The sequence below is a fragment of the Bombyx mori genome, chromosome 17 (assembly GCF_030269925.1).
Source record: "Bombyx mori chromosome 17, ASM3026992v2".
Classification (NCBI taxonomy): Eukaryota; Metazoa; Arthropoda; class Insecta; order Lepidoptera; family Bombycidae; genus Bombyx; species Bombyx mori.
The window spans coordinates 12,165,747-12,184,971 of NC_085123.1; the positions used below are offsets into that span (position 1 = coordinate 12,165,747).

Below are 19,225 nucleotides of genomic sequence, written 5' to 3' on the forward strand. Positions count from 1 at the left end.
TCTCGCTAAAACTATAGAACGGCTGGACCGATTTAGCTAATTTTGGTCTTGGATTATTTGTGGAAGTCCAGAGAAAGTTTAAAAGGTAAAAAAATATGAAAATTCTCGGAATTCAATAAAATTAACAATTTTGTTTTTCCTTTGATGGGTCCCCCGTCGGAAGGATTCCTTTTGTTTGTTTTAAGTTTATTTTATACAGTAGTTTAGGTCTTTTATTTATCGATTGAGGCACTACGAAGTCTGCCGGGTCAGCTAGTTTAAAATAAATGTTTATTTTAACAAAGAATCTGTAGTTAGGATAATATATTTTAAACGTCAATGAATTAAGCCTACGTGATCACGCAAACTTTGAAGTATTCGATGCGTCAAAAATGATATAATGAAATTTATGTATCCAAGATTAAACCGTAAAAGTCGTTTTAATTCTACGACTTGCGACTTGAAAATCTATGGGAATACATTTTTTTTATAAAGTAACTGGTATTTGCGCTTCTAAGTATGTAGTTAAATTAAATTCGTCATTAGCAATATTTAATTACTACTCAAATAAATATTTTACTACTAATAACATGTAGATGTAATTATTATAATATTTAAAATTATAATCGAATTTCATTTCGACCTCTTGAAAATTCAATAACAAAGTATTGGGTTTTTTTTATTTTGTCATGTATAATCTTTATTTCGAATACTTTTTTTTTTTTTTGTTGCCCTTGTAGGCACACGGGCATACGGCCCACCTGATGGTGAGTGGTTACCGTTGCCCATGGACTTCAGCAATGCCAGGGGCAGAGCCAAGCCGCTGCCTACCGCTAAATTATTATGATGCTTATTTTTATGATGATACATAATATGTAACCTTTATACGATTAATCTTAAAAGAGGTTAATATGATATAAAATGACATAAATAGAATTTCGAATATTGAAACATAAAAACATTAGAAAGAAGATTAGACATATAAAAGCATTTTTGAAATATTAAAATATAAAAAGATACATACTAGTGGTAGGACCTCTTGTATACTGGTGGTAGGACCTCTTTTTATACTGGTGGTATAACAAGAGGTCCTACCACCTACTCTTGTGAGTCCGCGCGGGTAGGTACCACCACCCTGCCTATTTCAGCCGTGAAGCAGTAATGCGTTTCGGTTTGAAGGGTGGGGCAGCCGTTGTAACTATACTGAGACCTTAGAACTTGTCTCAAGGTGGGTGGCGCATTTACGTTGTAGATGTCCTATGGGCTCCAGTAACCACTTAACACCAGGTAGGCTGTGAGCTCGTCCACCCATCTAAGCAATAAATAAATAAAAAAATAGTGGTGAAGCGATAGCTTTAAATGTTGTTTCTATTTATAAAAGCAACTCAATTTGTGCTATAGTTTTACTAAGCTAAACTGTATTTTGATATAAATAAAATAATACATTATACATATTTCAATGTTTGAGAAAAAATTTCTATCCTTGATAAAATGATAAATCGTGCAAAATACTAACTAAATACCACTAACATGATGCCGTAACGAACATATAATAAAAAGACAATTCGTGATAAAGCTATGATATTAAAAATGTGTACCTAAATAAATAATAAATTAAGTCTTAAAGATTTTGGAAACATACTTGAACATAAAGTTTTTCTAACTTACATAAATATGTCTTAGTTTTATATGCCAAAACAATATTAGTAAAAGTTTCTTACGAGACATTGTTTGTTGAATTATTAAATAGCTTTCTTTAAGAGCCATATCAAGTACTTATTTGTATTAGAAGTACCTATTTCAGCTTGATAACTATGTATATTTATTTACTACGTCTTGACTAGACTCACTAATTTATTGAAGAAAATTCGAAGTAATCCCTAAAAATGTAACTTCGGAGGACACATCGTAGCTACGTCTCAAAAGTTTTTTCACGGTTGAAAGGCAAAGGAAATTCAGGAATATAGTAAATGTATTAACGAATTAAAGATTAAGATTTTGAATTTAGATTTTGCTGCAAATAATAGCTTATATTCAAATGACTTACTTACTAAATATTAAAAGATGAAATCTCTAGTCCAACTAACTGCCAGATAATGCTGTTGAATTTTTTGTGTTAAGAAAAAAGTCTTTTATTTTTTTTATTAGACGATAGTAATTGCAACGGTATTAAGTTAATTATCGACGAATATACCTTAGTTGTTTGTCACCAAGAAAAATAGGAACCTTTGCAATATCTGAACTAATATTGTTATGATTTAAACAAAATACGCGAGTCATATCGTTAAGGAATATTTTCTAAAAAGGTTATCGCGTTAATAACAAGTCTTTGCTGCGAAACTGTTAACCGAATAAGCAACAAAAGCGTTACTCCCAACTATTTAGTCCCGTAAACACGTTCCGGATTATTCTTATGGCGGTTAATTCGCTTACATCCGAATCTGGCTTCGAGCCAAGGTCAATAACCCCTTTTTGTTTATCCTTACATACCTTCAAACAGCCTCTACAGATTTGCTTTACGGGAATTTAGGACAATCGATTTTGTACTCTAGTCGGGGTTTTGTTAAAGTTGCATTTAATTTAGTCGCATGTAGTTAGGAAGGAGTCCTAAATAAACATACAAGGCAGTGACAACAAACATTATACTGTACCAATTTAAAGTGATCCCTCTCTGTTAGTGATTTACAAGGAATCGAAGGTATTTATGCGAAAGCGCAGACCTCGTTTCTTTGGTTAAAAGATAAGGCAATTTTTTTTTACGTCCCTTCAGACTAATGAGAATGTTTTTGTGTTTTTTTAATCTGTATTTATTTGTATGTATATAAGTTGTTTGCGTAGTCAAAAATCGTATAGGAAACATTTTAAAATATGTTGTTAGATATTAATACTGTTTCACGTATTCCGTAATTTCCGTTTAATAAAAAAAAAGGTTCAAGTTGGGAAAAATGTAATTTTTTTTTTAGGTTTTGTCTTATTTTAAGCTCTGCACTCTCGAGAATTTTATATGCAGATAGATTGACTAACGCTATTTAAAAAAATCGTTTTCAGCACTAGTACCGCGTTTTAGTTTATTTTTCCCGCCATTTTCTGTTCCTTTTATTGATGCATACGCTGCGCTGTTTCACTTCGAGCGTCAATAGATGGCGTTAATAGAGGATTAAAGCAGGAATAAGGCAAAGGAATTTCCAACAGTAAGCACTACTATCCTGCTTATTTCTATTATAGGTACTTCCTATTTCATATCTTCAGCGTTTGAATCCTATATATCCCACGCGCTTTCGTAGGCTCGTGAACTTCGTTGGAAATTTGTACATGGGCTCAAATAAAAACATAGGCTTTGGTCTACTTCACAGTTCACACACTTGTTCATGTGTGCCAAGAATCTATCTGGCTGACGTTTTGAAAAATATTTCGTTGATCTCATTTTTGGAGTTGACATTTAAATATTCTAATTCGTGTATCCTGCACCTTACATAAAATATGAAAAAAAAACGCGGTCCTAATATATAGGAAAGGTTTATAAACAAATATGTACAATATTACTTACACATTAAAAAACTAAAATCATTTAGTAGTACCTATTTCATAATTTAGCGGTATAAATCTCAAACCACCCAAATTCAAAAAGGAGATACAGTCTGAAAATCACATTCAAGAGCAAATAAAAAAAAAAATATTCCTTGTACGTATAGGATGCAGGCGAATCTATCTTATTTTTTTAAGTTTTCGAAGTTTTTTTTTTAATTGCTTATATGGATGGACGAGCTCACAGCCCACCTGGTGTTAAGTGGTTAATCGAGCCCATGGACATCTATAACGTAAATGCGCCACCCACCTCGAGATATAAGTTCTAAGATCTCAGTACAGTTATAACGGATACCCCAGCGTTCGAACCGAAACGCATTACTGTTTCACGGCGGAAATAGGCGGTTGAAGTACTATTTCAACTGTAAATAACATTGACTACCTATCTATCCTATGGAGCAAAAATACTCGTACGTACATATCGTATCGTTCGAAATACTCCATGAACACGGCGGCTGTATAAGTGATTTATTCCTCTGCTTATCGAAAACTGTCGACTAAAAAAAAGATACTTTTGTTAGATCCGTGTCGCCGATAAATGATTAAAATCGTAGTTTTTATGTGTTAGAACGATAACAGGATGTACGACGTGATAAATAATTCTATTCGAGATTTATTAAATATTAGGATGCTCTTTGAAAGTGCAGGGAACAATGATATTTAAATAAAAAATATAAACATTTTAAACCATTATTTAATTTTAATTACCTTGGCTAATTAACACAGATCTTCTTTGATTTATAGAAAACAATCAACTACCTGAAAGGTTTTGTTAATTTGAAGTTGAATCTATAATTTATTGATTAAGTTTATATATAATATAATACAACCTAACTAAAAAGAGAAATATTTGCAATATAATAGCTATTTTACAAAATATTTAGAAAAAATATATAACTATAGTATAATATATCTATATATTAATACGTGAAGCAAAAACTTTGTATCCCTTTTTACGAAAATTGCGCGGACGGAGGAGTATGAAATTTTCCACACTTATAGAGAATATAGAGAAGAAGTGCACAATGCTAATATTTTTTTAAATAATGCATAAAAAATACATTAAATCAATTAAGAAAACATTACATACACTACCATGTATTTGACACACACACGCAAGCATACTATTTATTTATTGTCAAACTTTTGTTCTTGACGTCTGTTGTCAAATTGAGAATAGATTAAACATTGTTTGTCTTTATTAATATTTTTCTAAAGTCTAGTCTTGGCGTTGAAAATACAATCATAATAGTGTACAAACTTACAATTTCAGTTAATCAATAGTCGAATTTCGACTACTGCGGGAACTCTATTTATTCTAATTAACTATGTTAAGAAATCTGAACGTCACTTTCATTGCCTTCAACACGTCTGACTAACTTGAAAATTTGCTCACGCATCCAGGTCGGATCACAATACTTATAACTTCGTTCTAATATCCTGATCAGTATCAACATGACAAAAAATGTGAGATTACTTATTAGTTCGTGCTATTTAGGCGTTTATTTATTTGTTACTCTTCGCTGGGCATTTAAAATTAACATTATTATTTCTCACCTCCACAAAGATTCTCATCATTAACGCCCCCGCAACTGGTGTAGAGAGTCCAACACTCATATAAATGTTAGCCTATCCATTAAGTACATGTATTTTCTACATGGATACCAAGTTTCAATCCATCGGGTGCATGGTTCAGTAGTTATAACGGAACATCCGTAAAAAGCACTGTAGATTTATATATTAGTATAGATTACAAAATTAAGGTAATCTTCAGAGACATGTCATATGCTAAAATATATTTTATTTTTACTTAACTGTGTGGACGACCGTACGACTTTGTGTTAATCGCTAATAACAATTAATTGTATAGTAATTAAACGATGTCATACCTTCATCGTGAAAGTTTTTCTTTAACACGAATTAGATGCCTTCATTAGAAAAAATTGTGCCTGCCCACGGTATTTAAATATTGCTTTGATAAAGACACTAAACTTGAATGAATACTGAAATGAAAAAAAACAACAATGATAAGGACGATTAGCACTACTTTATCCTAACATCACTAAATGCTTCCTACAGAGTGAAATTAATCGCCATAGCTATTAGCGGGGCATGAACCACAAGGCGGTCTGTGATACTACACTTTAATCTATCTACACAGGCCAACAGATTTGTTAAAGTAATCACACGGAGCTGTCTGTCACAGATACCTACATGTAGGGGAACTATGTTACACACCGTCGAACAGAATGCACAATAATATTATAGATTGTTGCATATGGGACGATAGTATCCCGGTAACCGTACTCGTCGAACTCGACAAAGAATTCGACGTGCAACCTAACCCATGAATCAGCTCGCTGAGTTTCTCGCCGGATCTTCTCAGCGAGTCGCGATTCCGATCTCGAAGCAGCTGCTCTTTAGTTGTTAGGTCTCCTTCGGAGGCGCTCGGGCAGCTGTTAACAAATCCCACCTCTCCTGGTTGAGCCTTTGCTCGCCCACCTGTCCTGGTGAAACTGGAAAGGCCTCCGGGCTACCAGTAATCCTTTAAACATAAAAAAAACGAAAGTATCAATCAAGCTGGATAACCAGCAGTTAATAATAAATTTGGACACATAGGAAAATAATAAACAATGCACTGTAAAGCAAAAACAATAATACTTGTGTTGATTACTAGTCAAAACCAAAAGATAAAACCGAAAATATCTCTCACTATGGCACGTTGCAATGGCTAAATGGAGATATAACCGATGGAGGGCTGACGTCAAGGAGGCGGCCGGTCATAAAACTCATGCCAAATCCTTTAAGCAGCATCAAAAGAATCAGGAAAAGTGAAAGAAGAAGATATCCAGTCAAGCCCAGTCAGCTTTAGTGGCTGATCTTTGGTTTTACTTTGATCCGATCGCTACCAAACTTCACAAGATCGTACACTAGACCAATCTCAAAATTCTCAAAAAAAAATCCACATTGGTTCCGCAATTTCCGATTACAAAGAGATTTATAAATATATATAATAAATTTATTAGTAAAAAGGTACAGTTCAGTATACCTACACATAAGTTACCGCTACATAGTTGTCAAACTTGGTCCGTATTCTTGAAATAATACCCAACGTTCCGTATGTGTCTGGAAGGGGCGGCGGAACTTAACCGATGTGATTAATGGCGCTGACCCCGTGGTATCGGCAGATATCGGCTATCGCCTCGTGTGCCGCTGCGGCGATCATTCTTGATCGGACCCATTATTCTGCTGTACGCGCTGCGCTACCGTGTGTATTATGTACTTTATTCGACAATTAAAACGAAGGTAAATTACAACGTATTATATTTAGTGAGCTATCTGATACGAGAAAAGCACCATAAAGTAATATGGTGGGGCATGTAAATAGTCCCACTGTGGCAGCGAATGTTGTATTAACACATAGGTTTCGGACCGCAGATGTTATGGCGTATGTTTAGTCTGTAGTGGCATTAAAATACTGAAACAAAGCTTAAATTAAGTAAAAGCTTATAACTCACCCGTGGTCTTGCTTAAGTCTCTAACTCCTCTTGAATCGACACTATAGTCAGTACCATCGTAACAGCGATTTTCGAGATAACAAATCAAATCAAATCAAATCAAAAAAAATTTATTCAACATAAATGAAAGTACATACTTGTTGAACGTCAAAAGAACTACCGCCAATTCACAAGAACTAGCCTCCGTCCTGAGAAGAATTGGCAAGCAACTCAGCGGGCATGTCTTTTTTTTTTTTACATATAAAATTATTATTTATTTATTTTTTAATATTAGATTTTTTTTAAATATGAATTTTTTACACTGAGCATTATAACGTAACAATTACTACAATATTGAAATGCCCGGAGCGAGCAACTCATTCCCACTTTGTGCAATCTTCTAACCTTTGAGAAAATAAATACATTAACGTAGGATTATACATGACATATATATAATATAATATCAAAAAGTACATATTATTCAGTCAAACTTGATATTGTCTGGCTGCTGAAAGGATGTGTACGCGATCGAATAATGTAACTTTGAGGCTGCCTTGAAGTGACGTTGAGTTTAGTAAAGCGTTAAGTAATACAGAATACCCTGTGCTTAGTGCAAGTTTTGTAACGTTCTCGATGGCGTAAAAGTTAACTTGAATTTGTGACGAGTCGGAACGTTTGCCTACGTTTGCCGCTAGGGGCGCTGTTCTAACTGCATACAAATTTGAATTAACTTTTACGCTATCGAGTACGTTAAAAAACTCGCACTAAGCACACCGTTCCTTTATAAACTCATGCACGGTCTTCGATCGGCTAATGAGTTTTTAACGCGTAAAATATGCGTAATTGCATTTTTCCGAGGGAGATATCTGTGAAATGCGATGTGAAAATAAACGCTTTCTTGCATAATCAGCTTGTTTTTTTTTTCAAGCTTTGTTTAATCTGAATCACTTTTCTAATGTACGAAACATAGTGTCTTTTGTTTGTGTTGAAATTTAAAATTGTTGAGTTTTATGAATACTGTTCTTTTTTTATTTTATTACTTTGGGACAGAAGTAGTTCACAAAACACTTAATTGGAATTAGTGACAAAAATATGTAGGTAAGAATGCTTAATGGTCGTGGAAGTGTCACTAGCCATAACTTTTATTGAATGACAGAAAACCGCCTAAACCTAAATCGCGCTAAGGAGATTTACAAAATAAGGTTAAGATTAAAATAAGGCTTGCAGTACAGGTTCTTAGAGAAATTCGAACCGCCGGACTATCGAGAAAAAACACAAACTAGATGGAACATAATCCTTCTATCTTTTAAATTACCGATGAACTATATGTGTGTTAGTGGGTAGCTATCATAGGACACAATACTTTTTTTTTCGGGGGAGTCGAAACTCAGACGAGGTGTCCGCGCCTAGGGGTAACGCAAAGATGCCTGAATCCCGCTAACGATATTTTCAAAATAAGTTTACATATACCAGTGTGCTTAGTGTGAGTTTTTTAACGTTCTCGATAGCGTAAAAGTTCGACCAATTTTGTATGCAGTTGGAACAGCTTCCCTAGCGGCAAACGTAGCCACACAGTTTCGAAGAATTACATTTGGACCGTCTGTCTACCGAGAAATTTCACCCACTCAGTGTAAGATCTACCCTTTGTCTTTAACTGTGTAACAAGAATTGGCAGAGAATTGTTAAATCGATCAATCAATCCTAAAATTTTGCCAATATCCATTGTGAATGGAACATTGAGTTATACCCGCAGAGACCGCGACTGACGCGCGTCAGTCCACCCCTATTAGGGCAACTGCACCCAAATCCTTACTTATTTTAATCGCTGATACCCCGCAGGCTTTTATCATGCGTGTTGTTGACAAGGGCGGATCCAACTTTGGTGCCAGGAGGGGGTCACATAGTCATGGTCAAGTCAAGAACTTATAATTTAATTTTGATAACAATAGATACAAGTTAAAAATAGGTATTTTATTAATGTACGTAAATACTGCACTTAAAAATATTTATTCTTTATTGTACACTTGAAAAACTTAACACATAATAACTTGTACATAAACACGTACATATTGTCATCTTCTCTTGAAGACATCCAGAGAAGCACTATCACGCCCGGAATGAGGCAGATTATTTAATTCCATAACCGTGGTCCTAAAATCATTATGTTCAATATGTGGTCCACCTAGGTCCTGGAACCAGCTCAGGGGGGGGTCATGACCCCCATGACCCACCCCCTGGATCCGCCCTTGGTTGTTGATGGCCAAAAGTATTCACAAACCGAAATCGACCTTAGCTTTTTCTGTTTTAGGCACATTTTCAAGTTAAGCGAAGTAGAAGGAAAACAAAGTTTATGTTAAATCTGTATAGAGATGTGAATAGAATAGGGATTTTTAAAGAAATAGCATTTTAGTCTTAAGGTTTTTGTATAATAATTTTATTTTTTCTAGTAAGTGTAGATATCAAAATTTTTGTTACAAAGTGAAAAAGTATTATTCATTGTGTTTTTATTCAATTAATTTAATCAATTACATAGTAATTTCGAGATGTTGTCAACTATTGCACTGTCGATTGAACCTATAATTGAGGTGGCATCTATAATGCACCTATTGTCAATTTTTCAATGTTTTGTATTGAAGATCACTTTGTCAGTGCAACTAAATAAAAAAATATTCAATACAAAATGTGTTTATATGGCTTAGATAGGTATAAAACCTGGCGGCCCAGTGTCGGTACGGTTACAGTAGCACAAAGACATAACAACATGAAACGCATCATGAGATGCTGCAGAAATATTAGGAACTTATTATGGAACGGCTTGGCTCTGCCCTTGACATAGCCAACGTCCATGACCTACGGTAACCATTCATCATCACGTGAGCTGTATGCTCGTCTGCCTGCACGGGCAATAAAACAAAAATATATACAAAACAATTTTTTTTATTGCTTAGATGGGTGGACGAGCTCACAGCCCACTTAAGTGGTTACTGGAGCCCATAGACATCTACAACGTAAATGCGCCACCCACCTTGAGATATAAGTTCTAAGGTCTCAGTATAGTTACAAAGGCTGCCCCACCCTTCAAACCGAAACGCACTACTGCTTCACGGCAGAAATAGGCAGGGCGGTGGTTCCTACCCGCGCGGACTCTCAAGAGGTCCTACCGCCAGTAAAAGTACGTATTCGTCGTTGCTTTCATCATCTATAACATAGTGCTCAAGATGAGCAGATAACAAAATCAGGCTAAGAAACTAACACCGTATACATATATAAACCTTCCTCTTCAATCACTGTGTCTATTAAAAAAAACCGCATCAAAATCCGTTGCGTAGTTTTAAAAATTAAAGCATACATAGGGACAGATATAGATATATTTATATGAGTCATGGATACTTGAAATAAAAACATTATTATTATTATTATTATTATTATTATTATTATAGGGACAGAGAAAGCGACTTTGTTGTATACTATGTAGTGATTAGTATAATAGGCAATGAAATGTAACAATTACGTGATACTTTAGAAAAAATAATTGTCCCAGAAGACGCGGGTGAAGCCTATACATAGCTTTAACGACAGCTAGATACAAAAAAGAATGCATTCAATAGTAAACATTACACGAATTTACAATGATTCCTAAAAACTTACGCGGCGTTTTCGCGCTATCCTAAATCCTGTTCACGCATAACACATGAATGCGAACAAAAAACATCTCCACAAATCTTATATCGTGCTCAACGAATCTGTAATAATAGCAGCAAAACAATAAATGTGTTTTGTTTTACGTATAACCAACCTTCATAGTTTTTTTTAGTATAAACAGAAACAGATTTCGTTCTGTGAAAGGGCGTTACAAAAACACAGCCCACTGAGTTTCTCGCCGGATCTTCTCAGTGGGTCGCGATTCCGATCTGGTGGTAGATTCAGCGAAGCACTGCTCTTGCTAGGACTAATGTTAGTAAAGTCTCCAGGTTGAGCCCCGTGAGCTCGCCCACACGTCCGGTTTAGCTAACTTAACCCCTCGAGGCTACTAGCATTATGTAGGAAAAACAAATTCGTTGTTTGTAAAGTCGGATAACGGACGATAGTTTTACTTGATAACGTCATAAAGAAACATTGATGAAAAATTGCATACTTTTTTGAACTTTAATTTAATTATTATCACTGAATGATCATTATTTTATATTATTACAAAGAAGGAGCTAATTTAAAATTACAATTTTTCGATGAATTAATGCTTGGACCGATCGTGCCTCTCTATCGCTTGTTCCGCGCTCTCGCTTGCACGCTCTGGCTAAGGCGGAACGTGACACTTTTTCGTACGTGCAACCGGTGTTCATCGATTTGTAAGACGTTATCATGTCAAAAGCGATAACCCTAGTTAGTATATAGATATGATTAATACCTTTATAGTAAACTAATAAACACGAAAAATTTTGAGGTTTGTTTGTTTATCTTTGCATTAGTTCACGATCTACATATTGTTGAGTTTCATAGGTATCCTTCATAGACACCTCGCTCATTTCTGCCGCGAAACAGTTCTGCGTTGCGATTTGCTAGTCGGGACAGCTTTTAAACGAGATAGCTTTTATTTCATTTTTATTTATGAGAACGAGAGAGAGAGAGATAGAGAGAGAGAGAGATAGATGTCTTTCTTGAAATGGAATTTGCGGAGTATACTTAGCGGTATACAGCTCCTTGGCTATACCGTGGCATCGCTCAGGTTCTTAAACTGAACTACTTACCATCAAGCGTCGATAACTTGTCTGTGTAAAATATGTATATTTTTTAATTCGCTACAAAATTACACACGATAAACACACCAGTGCATTAACCTTTCTTCTCCCGTCTATAGTTCAAAGTGTACAACCTAGGTGGGCGTTTCTACTGAGATCGGGTTATATTATGTGGTATAAATTCATAACGATCGGGCGTCTCGTTGATAACTGGAATTAGAGGCGATCGGCGTAAATGAGGGCTCAAGATTAATCATGTCTTGTCTTGTGAGTCTAAAGCGTAGTCCGAAACGCGAGATGCGGTGATGTTGAATGTGTTGATTCATATTTTTTTTCCTACCTAAGCTGATGGTCTTGAGAGACCATTTCAGCGTAACCTTAAGTAGGTGAGCTGACGTGGCACAAACCTGACGACGTTGCCAACGCTAACCCTAGCAAGAGCAGTGCTTCGCTGAATCTACCATCGGATCGGAAACGCGGCCCTACTGCGAAGATCCGGCGAGAAACTCAGTGGGCTGTGTCTGTGTTAATTTACTCGCCGAGCCCTTCGAGTAAACCTCCTTTACTTACACCCGAAATATATCTCTTAGTCGCAAAATAAGCGATTTTGTCGCCTACAGTAAAGTTTCAGTTAGTGTATTTTCTGCACTATTTAAAACATGGCAATGTAGTTTATAGACGTAAGGACTTTTTCCTGATATTTTTCAAAATTTTAAAGAAAATGTTGTTATTGTAACTGAAAAGTAGTACTTTTGAAAATCATAATAGTCCGTCGTGAAAACTAATAATTGGATATAATTTAACTAATTGTATTCACGATAGGTTTTTATTTAGAAATAATACGAACTTGGCTGTGTGGTGTGGCCTTGAAAAAGAATATCTCCCCTTCTCCTGTGTGTATCGATTAGGGATTATCCAGAGAATGGGCAGCATTCTCTCAATATCATAACCGCATATTATGATCACCTACCCGTATGCCAGGCATGGCTACTATGGCAACCCCCAAGCACATTTTAATTGTAAGACGTCTTGGGACTAGATACTATAATTTAAACAAGCTTGTAAGGGCAGCGTGGCCGAGTGGTCTAAGGCGCTGGTTTTAGGCACCAGTCCGAAAGGGCGTGGGTTCGAATCCCACCGCTGTCACATTGTACTTTTTGTTATATTTGATAACGAACATTGAAACTTATTTTAAAAAAAAACGAATAGAATTACTAAAATTAATTCCAACTTGTTTCAGGTACTGTCTTTGAAGTATGGTATTTTGGCGAACATCAATCAGATGGTAATTAATGGATTGCCGGAATGCCGGAACGGAGTTCAAGCAATATAAGAGACAACGTCAAATTACTTCTAAAATAATTTCATTTCTAATTGCTTCTTTACAATTATTACATAGGTACCATATTTACAAATTTGTTTATATACTATTGGATGAGTTATGTGTTTTTTTCATTTACCTAAAAAAACAAAGCGGCTTTTACAATGAATCGTATTTTGAAAAAAAAACGTGTTCAAGTCAAACGAATCAGAAATGAGATTATTTAATCCAAAATCTAAATCAAACATTTACCTACGTAACTACGCGCAGTCTTTTTAGGAAGTGAAATACCAAAAATGTTTTTAAATCGTGCCAGAATTCCAAACATCCCTTTGCACGTGCAGTAAATTTCCGTAACTTTCGCGCCGTTTTTCGAACGATTTTGTCCGTGAATTTTTTCATAGGATTCTGTTTTTATCGTTACATTGTTGCATGCAGCGTTTTTTGCATGCTAAATCGAATATAGCCAAGGTCACGAAAGGCCGGAGAATCATATACCTATTCTATCCGGTTATTAATTTTGAGAATTGCAACTGACCCTGCATTTAGATTCGGCTTGAGGAGCGTAGAAAACACCAACGTACTGGATCTGTGGTGCCAGATCATTTTCTACAACGCAAGCAGTTCGTCTCTTTTGTAGAAAAAAGCTACAAAGAATATTCAAGGCCGTATAAACGAACATAAACTTTGCATTGGTAACTACTTTCAAAGAAGTCCGAAAAAGACAAAACATATTTAACCTAGGAAAACTTAAAATGCTTTTATTTAACAGCAGGATGCCGAATTTAATGTATTTCAATGGATTTTAAACAAAAAAATATGCTGCCAATTAAAAAAAGGCTTCATATTTCAGGCTTTACATTCTTAACGTAAATGTAATTATAAATAACACCTTTAGCGTCTTCGACCACTGAGAAGTACATATCCCGCGCACATTCTACAACTACGTGACCAAGAAATCTTCGAACAGAGATATCATAAAATTACCCAACATTTTAGCCGCTCAAACGTAATAATATTTAATTTCATAATCGTGAAATAAAAAAAAACAATTAACGAACTCGCGACAAATAAACATACAAGTGTAAGGTTATAATAATATATACAAAATAATTAAAATAAAATTTATCTTATTAAAATTATGACAATTTTCGGATTGCGAAATAGCAACACTGTTGATGGGAGCAATGGAAGTAGTGTGGACGAGACTTAATAAAAAAGGCGGTAGTCTGAAAAAACGGGAGAAAAAGCGGTGTATTCTGTAGTGAGGACATATCTAAAGATTGTACAAGTGGAATTACGAATAAATCAATACAGAATCAAGTGAACTATAGTAATCTGTGTATTTATTTCCTGGCTATTAGGAGCTAAGCCCACACAAGCCAGCAGTTATCATAGTTCTGTGGTATACAGGCATTGATTTGAATTTCATATGAACTTGAGTCAAATCAAACACTCTCGTGTCGTTTTAGGTACGTACTTTAATATTATTCACACTTCAGATCTCATGTGGGGTGTCTAGGGAGTCGAGTGAGAAGAATTTTAAATATGACGTTGACTCAATTGGAACCAAGAGTAGACAGACGGCCAAGGAGTTTTCAAAAATAGATAATACACATAAATTAATTATAGATAAGAAAATCAAGCAAATAAAAAAATGTATACGGGCCTCGGCCACTAGATGGCTTCGTTTCGATTAGTTTATAATTGCTCTTGTAGATGGCAGTAACATATTACCTGTCCTATATTTTATTTTTACGAAAATATTTGAAATTTGGTCGTTGCAAATGAAGGACAGAGACTGCGGGAAGAAACGATAAGAAGCGGCAGTTCTGCGTTAAAGGAAGGATGCACAATACCTTTATGTAGTCCTTGCTGCAGACTCGTACCACTCCGCGATGAGAAACACCAACGATTTCACTTATTTACGTATTTAACACAACAAAGACACGAAGCGCGCGCGCGGTTGTTCAGCCATATTTCTTCGTCTCGATGTCACCACACGATCTCGCTCGCACGCGTCCGTAGGTAAAGTGCCGGAGAGGGATGGGACAGGATTTGCAAAACCAAATTAAAATGTTGCTATTTTTCGAAACCTAAACTAGCAGTTTTAAACTAGCGCAACCACCCTTATATAACCGGTCATGATCCCGTTCCATCGTCAAAGCAATAAATAAAAAATGTAGTATATCAAATAGGTCTGTCAAATAGGTGTGTCAAAGGAGAGATGAAATAATTATATCAATGATTCGTGAAATCCAAAATGCAGTTTTCAAGATACTCCCCAAGATTAAATAAACGCAACGGGTAGGTTTCGGCAGTTGTGCAATAAATAATACTGTTTCGTTTTCGACGTGTCGCAATCCATGAGTAATAGTAATAATAATAATATAATAATTTCTTTATTTATTAGTCTTAAATCTCTTAACTCTTAAATCATGACCTAGAATACTATTTACATATTTAACAAACTGAGAGAGTACGCAGATGGCATCAACAAAATAAAATTAACCAATGATCCTCACACTAGGCATAGCCTGTATCGTGAGGACCAAAATGCGATTTACTATGTATATAATTGACCTCAAAACAACATCACTATTATTAATAATTATTACGCTCAAAAACATGCGTTACTAGATTTAACATATGATATAATAATAAAAAATTTGTAATAAAAATAACACATCAAATAATTACACATATGTGGGGAGCGTAGACATAAACAATTATAAAATAAATTAATAAGCAGATAAAAAAAAGAAACCCCTTTGTTAATGTCCATGGGCTCCGGTCGTTATACCGGATAAAAGAAATAGCAGTAATAATAGAAAAGAATGATGCACTAAAATTAAAGTAGTTTTATCATAACAAGAATACATTTACGAAAAAATAATTTACAACGCATCATTGCGTAATTTCAATCTCAAAGAGCCAGCCACCACGCCCTCAATTCCGTACTCTTTAAATTACTTATTCAGATTAATTCATCATCCATTAACATTCTGAACTCGACAAAGGCTCTTTATTTGCTCATTCAAACCTCTTAACGTCTGGTCACACGGTAAAAATCTCTGCCATTGATTTGAAACCACGTTTTGTATGCAAAGTAAGTTATCATTGTTACCGCCTAGATAATATTGCGACATTTATATTTATGTATATTTATATGGCAATAACAATATTATATAAATATACAATTTTATTTATTTAAGAAATGTGGTGCCAAATCAGAGAGATTGTATCCTAGGTATTCTAAGGCTGCTCTACACGCGTTTAATGCAAGAGCATCCGGGTGATGGAAGGCCGGCTATCCTCAACCCACGCTGGTTCTAACCAAGCGGGGTATTCCGTAGGATAGTCCATTCTAACCGGCGCCATCAAGGCGGGCTTCAGATAGTCTGCCGACCGAGAGGGCTGGTGGTCGTGGCGCCGACGACTGCCGGTCCGGCGTCCCGAGGGAAAGGGTTATGGGGGAGATGTGCTCCGCACTAAACGCTTCGATTTCCCCCTTTGCCTTTTCATGAGTTCTGTCTCATGCGAGGTTTGGATGTTGGTTTTTGAGCGACAGGAGGTTTTAGTCGGTTCGACTCCGACATGTGATTTCCTCCTGACAAAAAAAAAGAAAAAAGGTATTCTAAGTAAATGCCGTTGATGGCAGATTATAAAAAAGATTATAAAAAAAATAAAAATAGGCAGCGGCTTGGCTCTGCCCCTGGCATTGCTGAAGTCCATGGGCGACGGTAACCACTCACCATCAGGTGGGCCGTATGCTCGTCTGCCTACAAGGGCAATAAAAATAAAAAAAAAGACAAAGCTTACCTACTTATTTGCTTGCTAATTCCATGATCCCGTTCCCTTTGGAGGGACTTTGCCTATGATAAAAGTCTATTTTTAATCCGAAGGATTATATTCCTAGTGCTCTGGGAACACTGGGGAGAGAAGCTTACTGGTGAGACAGACGGTATATTGATTTATTGAAGTTTAAATAGCGGCTTACCTAGCCTTCAAACGGAATCATCATAACTTGTACATTCATTAAAAAAAATCAAAAGAACGCCCGGCAATAAAAAACCTTTTGCGTATTTTCTTTTATTGTACAAAACTTTCTATTTTGCCTCTGATTTAAATTGACAAATGTAAAAGTGTTGTGCCCACGTCAAGTTTCATAAAACAAAATCGATGAGATTTTGAATCAATAATGTTGTTGTCATTGTATTATTTCCAACATTTCGTGTAATTTGCAGTTTTTGTGTTCACCACGGACGACTCAGTTGACCTGTAAAGTATTCTAAACGCCGGAAGTGTATGATAATAATGAAAAACGTTAGATAAGATCGTAAAAATAGTTTTAATTATGTTTAGTACTCGCGAAAACTAAAGAAAATTAAGTCTATAATAGTATCGGAATCACTGCGAATTCAGAGTACTGTGCTACACAGCGCAGAGGAAATTAATGTAATTATTATTAATTCACGGATGAACTCTGTACATTACACAATGGGCAGGGTTTTAGAACGATTTAACTACAATGGGCATGTTTCCTGTCGATTGCACATTACATTATAAACAACAAAAAGACAGTTGAAATTAGTTGTAAAATGACAAATGGCGCGCCCGGAACCAAATGGCGACTATATCCTATATTTTTTGCCGTTTAAAAACCACTCTTATAGATTTATAAGGTTTCTAAGTTATTTCCGAACGAATGGTTAGGTATTTAAAAAACGTCTATAAAAAAATCGCGTAAAAAAGATATCCATCTTGTTTTTTCTTAACAAAACGTTAATTTCCTTTGCCTATAATAAAACTGATTTCTCGTAAAATTAAATGCACTATATTAAACAGATTCATTAATTAAACAAATTGCCGTTTTATACCAAAACCCACATGGCCTAATTAACAACAATTGTTAAATAAGCCGTCCGTATCGTGTGAACTGTAATCAGTGCGGCCATGTGGCGCCCGACCTTGGTACATGTGTGTAACGATTGCATTTTAATCGTTTAAGTTACGAGTATAATGGAATAACGTAAATCATAAATAAAAAGTAGACATTTTAAAATGTGTTTTTTCACGCTTTGCTCTTATGTCTTATGTTTTGAACATCCACGTCGTTCATCTTGGTATCTTGATACAAAAAAAGTTAACGTTGTTCTTTAAAAGTACTCTGAACAGACAGGACGAAAGGGAAAGATAGTATCTATTTAATAAAAGTCGAAATCTACATTTGGAATCATCGTTTTCCTTCCATCTTTGAAATAAAACTCGGTTATAATTTATTCAAAAATAATTGAGGAACACAGGCCGGATACGATTTTTTGCTTTTAAATTGTTGTAAGCGTTGATTATGTTTATTGGACGTTTGAAAGTAACCGAAAAATTGGCAATTTTCGTCATTTGAGTCGTCTATTATCAAAGGCGGCAATCTGTGCATTTGGACAGCAAAATTTTATTGATATGTCAATACAGATTTATTTGAATATAATCGTCTCCTTCAAAGAATACGGTTCAAAACCTGCATTAAATAAAGGTTAATAGTTAACCTGTTATTTATCTAAGATGTCGTTCCGAAGAGTTTTGTGACTGCCGATGGAATACAAAGTCAATAATTCGTTTTTCTGATTTACCAATCATTGTCCAAAAGTCAGATTGCCGCCTTTGATAATAGTCGACTCATTTATGATATTGTAATTACGACTACTATAAATTAATGTGTGAAATTAAATCTCAAGGACATTGTAGGTGTAAACGTATGAATGGTGTAGTAATTATAATTACGACGAGACGACCCAACGAACAGTCGGCCAGACATATTATTATCTTTTCAAATACTTCCGATCCACTCCCGATGCTTTTGGGCATCCCATAGATACAACTCACTGAGTTTCTTGCCGGATCTTCTCATTTGTCGCAATTCTGTTCCGGTGGTAGATTCATGTTAGCACTGCTCTGGCTAGAGTAGATGTTAGCAAATTCTTTCTGCTTGTGTCCCGTGAGCTAGTCCACTAGTAACAGTGAAGTCAGAATAGCCTCTCGAAGCTACTGACAGATAGGTAGGCGAAAAAATATTATTGCTCTGGTGTCAGAGAGAAAAAGGAACCATA

The 19,225-nt window shown here is 35.4% G+C and overlaps 1 protein-coding gene and 1 non-coding gene across 8 annotated transcripts in view; both read left to right on the forward strand.

Moving 5' to 3' along the window:
- LOC101736209 (caskin-2) overlaps positions 1-19,225 on the forward strand; it is a 339,004-nt gene that overhangs the window by 112,178 nt on the left and 207,601 nt on the right. The window lies entirely within an intron of this gene.
- TRNAL-UAG (transfer RNA leucine (anticodon UAG)) lies at positions 12,864-12,943 on the forward strand. Its single transcript has one exon. It is a non-coding gene; the product is annotated as a tRNA-Leu (tRNA).